At 35.0% G+C, this 11,044-nt stretch overlaps 1 long non-coding RNA gene across 1 annotated transcript; it reads left to right on the forward strand.

Moving 5' to 3' along the window:
• The first annotated feature begins 5,429 nt into the window (after window positions 1–5,429).
• LOC127869148 (uncharacterized) lies at window positions 5,430–9,538 on the forward strand. Its single transcript, XR_008044432.1, has 5 exons — window positions 5,430–5,546; window positions 6,103–6,567; window positions 7,475–7,582; window positions 8,028–8,616; window positions 8,763–9,538. It is a non-coding gene; the product is annotated as an uncharacterized LOC127869148 (long non-coding RNA).
• Window positions 9,539–11,044: the final 1,506 nt, after the last annotated feature.

Genomic DNA, 11,044 nt, shown 5'->3' on the forward strand with positions numbered 1-11,044 from the left:
GGAACCACTTTCGAACTTATTGTCCAAAATATCATTGGGACAAATCTTCTGACAAAGTTTCATGATGATCGTACAATAAATATGGCTTCTAAAGTGTTAACAAGGTTTAACTATAGCTATATAAGGAAAAATGCCACGCCCCCTTGGCGGCCATGTTTTTCCATCAACCGGAACCATTTTCGCACTCATCCAAGATATCATTGGGACAAATCTTCTGACCAAGTTTTATGATGATCAGACAATAAATATGGCCTCTAGAGTGTTAACAAGGTTTTACTCAAGCATGATATACAGTACAGCAAAAGCGGCACAAACAAAATCGGCGGCTACGCCACGGCCAGATTATTAGTACGCGGCGGCCGAATCGTATGTTGACGCCGCGTATCGCCGTGGCACTCGGCATCGATCAGCGCATCGACGCTGAGTCTGTATTAACCTCGGGTACTTTCGCGGAGTAAATCCGCCACATACATACGCGGCGGATCGAGTGAAAAGATATCCACCTTCATGTACATACATGTATGTGTAGCGTAGAATTAATTACTCGCAACTGTTAATGTTTCGTTTGATTATCATTATAAAATTTGTAATCCGAAACACATTTCCAAATTTTAATGCTAACCTGACCTTTGGCAAATTCTAGTGTCAAATAAACAGTGCTAAAATTTCCTTTGTTTCATAAAAAGCACACGAAAATTATGCAGACATGTAGAACGTTGTTTGGAAAGTTTGGGTGTATTTTATGTTGTATAAATACATGAACATCACGTCAGGCGTAAATTGCGTGTTCAGTGGGGAAAAAAAACACCCCGATTAGACGTTATTTCATCATCTCTATAAATAGTAACAAATGCCAAAATGTATTTGATACTAAAGGAAATATCAAAAATGTTTGTGTATCGTAAATATTTACCAGCATTTGCTTCAAAATTGGAATATACGGGATTATCGGTTAATTAGTAGCGATATTAACTGAATAATATGAACAAAATAAATCGTGTTTATATACGCATATTCAAACAACAGTTATAATAAGCTGATAATTACCAAAACAACAAATACGTCGTCACCGTCTTGATTATCGATGTGGCTTCAAACTGCTAATTTTCTCAGCTTAAATATAATAGCAAAATCAACATGCAAATAATTTATAAATCCACCATATGCTGGAGCCTTGCCCACGTGTATGTGCGAAAACATAATTACGTGACCTTGTTTATGAGTGAAATACATACACTACGGGCGGGAAACAAACTTAATTGGCCAGACACATTAACTATGCTTGCATGTATATGCTAATACAATCCGCGCACAATAAATTTATTATGATTTTAATTATTATTATAATTGTTCTTTCAAAATTTGTTAACTACATGTAACTAATAATTTAAAAAAAGAAATTATTTCATGATACGCATCGACTGGGCATCATGTCGCGGATCGTGGCATGCCTCGGCGGACAGATGCGAAGTTTCGCCATGTAATGCGACTTGCCGCCGCATACTGACGCGGCATCGACTCGTTTCACCTTGCCGCCGCGGATCGCGAAATACGTTTGTTCCGCTTTGGCTGTACTGTATGGTATGTGAAATATTGAGCCCTGAAAAAAATACATAATAAAGGACAATAACTCTATTTAAGAAAGGGCATTGTTATGGTTCTTTAGCATGACACCTCTTCTCACTGATTTCTATACACACATGAAATTTAATGTTGATATCTTATAAAAAGGAGCTAATTGTTTCAGAACAGATAAATACACTGTTTTGAGGTAGTGAAGTACAAAGGTTTGAACACATTTTAAAGAGCTACATGAAAATAAAAATGTAAATCGCAGAAAAAATGTTTCTTAAATAGCATACAAACATTTCTCTAGAGTACTGGTAATTACAACAACAAACAAGAGATGTGTTTGTCAGAAACACAATGCCCCCTATTGCGCTGCTTTGAAGCCCAAATTTTTACCTTTGACCTTGAAGGATGCCCTTGACCTGACCTTTCACCACTCAAAACGTGCAGCTCCATGAGATACACATGCATGCCAAATATCAAGTTGCTATCTTCAATATTTAACAAGAGCTGTCAGAGGACAGCCTGCTCGACTATTAGAGTGCTTGGCAATATAACGTAAGCCATCATGGAGAGGGGGGTATAATAAGGGTTTGTGGTCATTTAATAGATGATCTTTCAAAAATAAGAAAAAAAAGAAACAAATATTTTTATTTTTTGTTTTTGTTTGGGGGGGGATTCTGGGTTGGGGCGTGGGGAATGGTTTGGGTGGAGTCCATTGTGGTATGTCAGGTAAGTGTTGTTTTGTCAAAGTATGAATCAAATGTGATCATTAATAAAGAAGTTATGGCAATTTTAGCAAAATTTATTTATTTGACATAGAGAATCAAGGTCATTCAAAGCTCAAGGTCAAATTAAACTTGCCAGGTACAGTACCCTCATGATAGTAAGAACGTATTTGAAGTTTGAAAGCAATGGCCTTGATACTTTAAAAGTCAAGTGGATCTAAACACAACATTAAACTAGAAATGGCGCGGCAGAGGCTGACGCATATCCCAACGCCGAATGTTTGACCTAGGTGTGCCCCAGGGTTGGTAATGGGGCCATGCATAGCTGAGATTGACCGTATTGTCATAAGAGAAGTTCATCATCAATTAGAAGTGAATTGGTGTAGAAATGAAGAAGTTATAGTAAAAGGCAATTTTGGGTGGGTGTGACATATGTGGGCAGGGCGCCCCAGGGTTGGTAATTGTGCCATGCATAGTTGAGATCGACCGTATTGTCATAAGAGAAGTTCAGTATCAATTTGAAGTGAATCGGTGTAGAAATGAAGAAATTATAGTAAAAGGCAATTTTGGGCGGGTGTGGTCTATGTGGGCGGGGCCCCAGGGTTGGTAATGGGGCCATGCATAGTTGAGATTGACCGTATTGTCATAAGAGAGGTTCAGTATCAATTTGAAGTGAATCGGTGTAGAAATAAAGAAATTATAGTAAAAGGCAATTTTGGGTGGGTGTGGTCTATGTTGGCGGGGCGCCCCAGGGTTGGTAATGGGGCCATGCATAGTTGAGATTGACTGTATTGTCATAAGAGAAGTTCAATATCAATTTGAAGTGAATCGGTGTAGAAATGAAGAAATTATAGTAAAGGCAATTTTGGGTGGGTGTGGTCTATGTGGGCGGGGCCCCAGGGTTGGTTATGGGGCCATGCATAGTTGAGATTGACCCTAATGTCATAAGAGAAGTTCAGTATCAATTTGAAGTGAATCGGTGTAAAAAAGAAAAAATTATAGTAAATGGAATTTTTTGGTGGGTGTGGCCTATGTGGGCGGGCGCCCCAGGGTTGGGATTGGGGCCATGCATAGTTGAGATTGACCCTTATGTCATAACAAAAGTTCAGTATCAATTTGAAGTGAATCCGTGTAGAAATGAAAAAATTATAGTAAATGGAAATTTTTGGTGGGTGTGGCCTATGTGGGCGGGGCGCCCCAGGGTTGGGAATGGGGCCATGCATGGTTGAGATTGACCGTATTGTCATAAGAGAGGTCCAGTATCAATTTGAAGTGAATCGGTGTAGAAATAAAGAAGTATTTGTAAAATAACCTAAAAAAATGAGTGATAATTTCTGACGCGGCCCCACCCCAACCGCTATAACTTTTGACCCAGGGGTCAGATCAAAATTCCAAATAGTGCAGGGTCGCACATATGCTCATAGCTACCATGTGTGTAAGTTTCAAGGTTCTAGTGCTTTTAGTGTAGGAGGAGATAGTGGCCAGGACGGACGGACAGACAGACAGACAGACAGACGGACGGATGGCGGAGATAACCACAATATCCCCACCTTTTTTTCAAAAAGCGTGGGGATAACAAAATATTCAAAGTTACTAAGACAAAAAAGGGCCATAATTCCGTTAAAAAGCCAACCAGAGTTATGCAACTTGCCCTGTACAGTCTCCTTACGATAGTTAGCGAGTTTTCCAAGTATACCAATATATGTGTTTGTCACAAACACAAGGCCACTATTGCGCCGCTTTGAAGCCACAAATTTGACCTTTGACCTTGAAGAATGACCTCGACCTTTTACCACTCAAAATGTGCAGCTCCATGAAATACACATGCATGCCAAATATCAAGTTGCTATCTTCAATATTTAAAAAGTTATCAAACTTAAATCATGTTTATTGTTTTGGGACACACACAATGACAGACAGACAGGCCAAAAACAATATACCCCCGATCTTTCGATCCGGGGGCATAAAAATGGTAATTTTCCAAAAATATTAATACTTTATTAGTACATTTTAACCCATATAACGAGTGTTCTTTCTTATGTCACCATAAATGATGTAGTTGCAGGCCATGGCTGGTTTAAGTTATTATGTGGACTGATGTGTTAAATCAGTTTGATTCTTAGTGTTATACCACTATTATACTATTATCATAATAAATATGTTTTTGCTTATTAATAAGTACATGTACAGACAGGGCATTATTGCCAGATATTTCTTCTGATTCAAAAGTCACTTTTAGTTGATTTCATCTCTTTTTAATTTGTAAACACATAAATATAACATACTGTAGATGTACTCTTACTGCTATAATAATTCCTTTAGTACAATCTATAGTGTACAACCTGTTAGTTTTGCAGTATTTATCAGTATAAACAAATCAAGACTACCAGATCTGTGACCTGCATAAGAATACATAAATAGGAGCTGGTCAAAGTATTGATAAAATGCTCAATGTTGCAAGTCAAAATAACTTAACATACATACAACTTATCAAATTAAATTGCCACAAACCAAGAATAAAACTTTTTGGCCATGTGGTTTCTGAGGAAATGAAGTTATTTTGCAATACAAATTTAGTTAAAACATGTACAATTCACTGGGTAGTGAAGACAACCTCAACTGTGTTCATTAGTGTTGTCCCCAGGGGCGGTATTCTGAAACTTTCTTAGACAAAATATTCGCTAAGAATTCACGTTTTTTCTAAGTATTTTACTATAACTGTAATATTTTCTTAGTTTTTGTCTAAGAAACGTTCTAATCTCTTAGAATTTTCTAAGAGTTGCCAAATTTTACTAAAAAAGTTAGAAACCTCAACACCTGTCTTAAACTTATAGAATTTTCTTAGATAAAATTTGTATCGGCCATTTTGTGTTGATTCATAAAAACAAATATCGAATTTCACGTCGAACCATCACAGGTAAGTTAAATTTTAACATTGGTAAATAATGTTTACATTTTAAATGAGTGAAAGGCAACTAATTACGAAACATAAATACCCATCTTCGTAAGTTTACCCCCGCAAATGTGTGTACACAATTTATTTAATATATTTTGACAGTATTTATTTATTATTATCATTCAATTTAATAGTATTTCGAAACATTCACTTCCCCTCTTATACAAAATACGACACTGTTGAGTGACGAAACCTCCGTAGATACAGTAACTTTCCATCATAACAAATATGGCGGACGTGTCAGTTACGGTACATTTTGGAAAACTTCAAATGAACGTTTTCTATGTAAATAGGTACATAACGATGGAAAAGCGCATCATTTATGTTGCTTTGTGGTTTAATGCTCATAATTGTATAACACTGTATGGATTTAGAATTGGTAACATTTATTAAATTGGAGAAAGTGTAATCAAATGTCAATTTAATACCATTTTAACTTTTATACTGATTTGAAAGAAAAACATGATAGTATTTCTTTGGTTTCTATTTTAAGTTATTGTCATCCTAACGTTGTTTACATTGTTGAAATGTTCATATTTTATTTGTAACTGGATGGTGAATTGCCATTTTTACATACGTATTGCCTTTGAAATGAACTTTGGTTTGTAAAAATCAAATAAGCCTTTAAGCATCAATACCTGACCCGACAAATGATACCCGCCCTAATGAAGCAATTAGCAACCCAATGCATCACACTATCATGTGTTCATGATTATTTTTTCCCCAAATGTAGACGCTGATGTTAATTGACATTTTATTATTACAAAATGTTTCTAATATTATTATGTGTGTATTTTTCTTACACAAAATATAAATGAATATAAACCTTGTTTATTTATTGACTTGTAGATATGAACGAAAGGCTGGACACATTTGAGAACCTCACGAACATTGAGGTTGTAAGAAGATATCGGTTAGATAAGGATGGCATCGATCGCCTTAATCAAGAATATGGTGAACGTTTATCACCTAAAACACTTGGGCCAAAGAATGTCTCTTCTTTAGAGAAAATCCTTATCACCCTACGCTATTTTGCTCCGGTGATTTCCAGATAAATGATGGTAACATTCATAATTTGTCACAGCCATCAGTGTCAAGGGCTGTGACACAGTTCACTGAGATGCTCGCTAGCAGGGAAACTACATCAAGATTTATATTGTTCCCTCTAAATATGCATGATGTCAGCAGGGTAAAGACGGATTTCCAAGGCATAGCCAACTTTCCAAATGTTGTTGGCGTTGTGGATGGCACTCAAGTGCAGATGTGCAGGATGCATATGTCAATAGAATGGGATATCATTCTATCAATACCCAGGTAAAAAAAATAGTAATATACATTTATTCTTAACACATATAGAAGCCTAACTGCCTACATTCATACATAGTTATCCAAATTTCATTATGCACCCATGTATTTGTATACAGGATTTCATTTAAAAACTATGATTCCAGTGATTTATCTTATGTAAATGATGCATTTTACATTGACGTACATAGTTCCATTGGTAAACAAGAGCTGTCTCCAGAGGATGACATATGCCCCCCGCAAAACGCTTTGATAGAAACTATTTGCATTTTTTGAAACCTAAACGCAGATTTAGAAACCTTAACGCGGACCCTAATTTCAAGGTCAAGGTCAAAGGGGTCAAAATATTTGTGCCTATATGATCACTCCTGAAATAAAATCGATATTCCATCGAATCCAACAAATATCCTCTATATATTGTGAAATAAAACAATAACAGGTAATGGTGAGTGTTATTGTATGTATGTTTACAACTCAACCCATGGCAAAATATAAGACTTTAAGTTAATGAGGTGTTTCAATACAATTAATAATAAATACAGTATTTATATAGTGCAATAATATCAAACCATGATTCTAATTTAAAAGTATTATCAGAAAAATGAGACACGTTCTGAGAAAACTGGGCTTAATGCATGTGCGTATAGTGTCATCCCAGATTAGCCTGTGGAGTCCGCACAGGCTATTCAGGGACGACACTTTCCGCCTTAACTGGATTTTCGTGTAGAAAATCGTGTAGACTTCCTTCAAACGAAAAATAACATAAAAGCGGAAAGTGTCGTCCCTGATTAGCTTGTGCGGACTGCACAGGCTAATCTGAGATGACACTTTACCCACATGCATTAAGCCCAGTTTTCTCAGAAAGCGTCTCAAATAATTTTGCTGAATTTTATTAAATGTATATTTGATATCACAGAGCTGACATAATAACAAGATCAAAAGTCGAAAGGGGAATAGGCCAACTGAAAAGAAGATGGGGAGTGCTGCATGGCGAAATTCGTTTGAAACCTGAAAAGGCTTGCCAGTAAGTAATTAATTTATTTCCCAAAAACAAAACATTATTTTTAGTTTCAAGGAAGTCCCTCATTACCGAAAATCAAGTTAAGGCGGAAAGTGTTGTCCCTGATTAGCCTGTGCGGACTGCACTGGCTAATCTGGGACGACACTTTTGCTCATGCATTATGCCCAGTTTTCTCAGAACAAGACACATATAATTGTATGTGTTAGGAAATGTTTTCAAACAAAATGCAGATATTTCATGTGAACAAAAGTGCTTTCATTGTAAAAAATAAATTAAATTTTCATTACAACAAATGCTATTTTGAAAAGTTTTGAATTTTTTCTATAGACTAAGGATTTTGATATTAACTAAAAAAAAAGCTTATGATCAAAATGAAAATTAAACATGTATGGTGACTGCAACTTTTTTTCAACAATCAAATTTCAAGCATTATCTTCTTTCTCTTCAGCAGCTCTGCTAATGACATCACCTCGAGTTGGTCATTGTCGTGACAGCTGCAGTGACACCTGACAAAGACAATTCATTTGTCATACTTTGACATATGTACAAGACTGAGCAAATAAATGTACTTTGGGTTAAAGAGTTAATTTATTATCATTCAATAAGTGGAGAAGTGTTAATCTTTTTGATAGCCTTTGTTGTAAAAAAATATTTTGTACAAAGTAACAATGGTATTTACTATTTTTTTTACAATGAGTTATTCTTTTGTTTGATTGATAGGGGTAGAGTGGGGACGGGTACTGGTAAGACTGGTGTAGATTTTTGTTTAAACAACCTCCTTCTAAAATAAATATTTTTATTATTTATAAGACCTAATGGATGTGTGGTTAAAATTATGTAACCACATTTATGAATTCTTTTTATGTCCCCCACTATAGCAGTGGGGGACATAATTGTTTTTGCCCTGTCTGTTGGTCTGTCTGTCTGTTTGCGCCAACTTTAACATTTTGCAATAACTTTTGCTATATTGAAGATAGTAACTTCATATTTGGCATGCATGTGTATCTCATGAAGCTGCACATTTTGAGTGGTGAAAGGTCAAGGTCATCCTGCAAGGTCAGAAGTCAAATAAATGTGGCCCTTATCGCTTATTTTATAAATACTTTTGCAATATTGAAGATAGCAACTTGATATTTGGCATGCATGTGTATCTCATGGAGCTGCACATTTTGAGTGGTGAAAGGTCAAGGTCATCCTTCACAATGTCAAGGTCATCCTACAAGGTCAAACATCATATAGGGGGACATTGTGTTTCACAAACACATCTTGTTCAAACATAAATGAGTTTTATTTTTGATTTATTTTAAACTTGTTACCTCAGTGTAATGACTATTCAAACAACTAAATTTTTGAAGGTGTATTGTTACACCATTACCAATAGGTTTTTACTTTACAACAAAATTAAACAAAAGCAACATTGTTAAAAATGACATGATAGTCTCAATTTTTTTGATACTTTACATGAAGAGGACTTTATTTTCAAAGTGATATATAAGGCATATGAACAAAAAAATGAGTACTTATTTTAGAGGTATTAAAGCATTAACATTTATAATATTCTTTTCCTTATATATTTGTTTATTTCTATTCTCATTTTGCAATTAATTGATGACTACCCGAGGCTGTTTGCCATAAACACTGTATTATGCAATAAAGAATATGGTATGGTACCTGTCAATGCACGGTCTCTTATGTAATCTGTATAAATGAGACGGTGCTTGGCAACCATGTTTAGCCACTTTTTTTCCAGCTTTTCTGCCGTCCTGTTTTTAGTTGCTTTTTGATTGAACTTAGTTTAAACCATCGCCCACATCTGCTTGTTTGTTTGACTTGTTATTCCAGTTATTAAATACATAACTTGTATTCATTAAACAATCACTTACTATGTACATAGCTTTGATTGCTTTATATTGGCTTAACCGGTATATGTAGCAACTAGTGCAAATAAATTGGTGTCAAGATTTCAATAGTTGTTTTATTATTATAATGATAATTCAAAAATAAATTTATGGTGAGATTATCATGCATTTTAACCAGTTGTGTTCATACAGAGACTCAGTGAGAGAATGGGAACAAGCATATTTTCGCATCAAACTATACTTTCCATTACTCCAACAAAGTCATGGTTTTTAAGTTTTTCTAGCTTTGTTCTTTTGAATGCGTAATAGCTTTTATGAGTAGACATACAGCTCAGGCTCAGTAGCTGGGAGTTTGATTATTGCAAATTCTTTTACCTAGGATGAAATATTTTTATACAGTTTATTGTCAAAAATGTACAGATACAACTGTATGTTCAATGGTGAAATTGAAATTGCCAAAATCTGCTAGACACAAAACAACATTCACTATAATTTGGTTACCTTCAGTGAATCTATGACACTAAGACTATGTCGTATCAGATCATGGTTACTCAATCCATGCAAAAACGCAATACCACAGTCTTTCGCCATTAAATTGCATAAGATGATGCAGTCGTCTAGCGAAAATTTGTGTTCCCTCTCCTTCTTATTTGACGCCATTGTATTTGTCAAACACGACGCCTGTTTACATTCCGTGGGAAATTTTCTATTTTTAGAAACAGGAATTCCAATTCTTGACGAAGGTGAATGGTTACAAAATGACATAATTATGAAATAAATATAGAATCACATTATTCCAAACATACCATTATGCAACCATCCGTTTTCTGTTCAGACTTGACACATTTTATTGCTTACGATTGAAGATTGTTTAGACACGTAATATTCTAACAATCGTTCAACATTCGCGCGAATATAATTCGTTGCACATTATAACTGTTACTCTACTCTGAACGTTTGAGCGATTTCATTATTATCGGCTTTAACGCAAAGTAGATGGAATTACGTCCTATATACAATTAAAATAATGTGTTTGAAGCCTTAAAACACATTACACTCGCGTATTTGAATGACACACTTTTTTCATCGAAGTTGCCATATTGTTTTGCTTCGCAGTATTAACGCGCATGCAAAAAGCGCTTAATCTGTCGATAATACAAATTTTTTACGAACGAAAATAGTTTTATTTTCTAAGAACGTTTTTTCTCTAAGAATGGTCTTAGAAAAATTCTAAGATAAAAATCTTAGATAAAAAACTTTCTTAGTGAAAAAATTTAAGAATTAGAAAATTCTATGTAAAATATCTAAGAAATGTTCAGAATACCGCCCCAGGTTAATGATTTATTATAATTAAAACATGGTAGACAACTAATAAACCATGTTACATATGCCAAAGGTTCATGTTTTATTGAAGAATACAGGGGTTTCACTGGCCTCCAAAAAGTTGTTGCCAATTTTTCGCGACAAGAAAACCTTTCGTTAATCTGACCTTATTTTTTAATAACAATCATTTTTAAAAAACTTACAACTAAATTATGTCATCGACTATGTTATTACTTTAATAACTATAATTTCCTATAATCACCCAAATTACAAGAAGTAATTT

This window comes from Dreissena polymorpha, chromosome 2, assembly GCF_020536995.1.
Source record: "Dreissena polymorpha isolate Duluth1 chromosome 2, UMN_Dpol_1.0, whole genome shotgun sequence".
Taxonomy (NCBI): Eukaryota; Metazoa; Mollusca; class Bivalvia; order Myida; family Dreissenidae; genus Dreissena; species Dreissena polymorpha.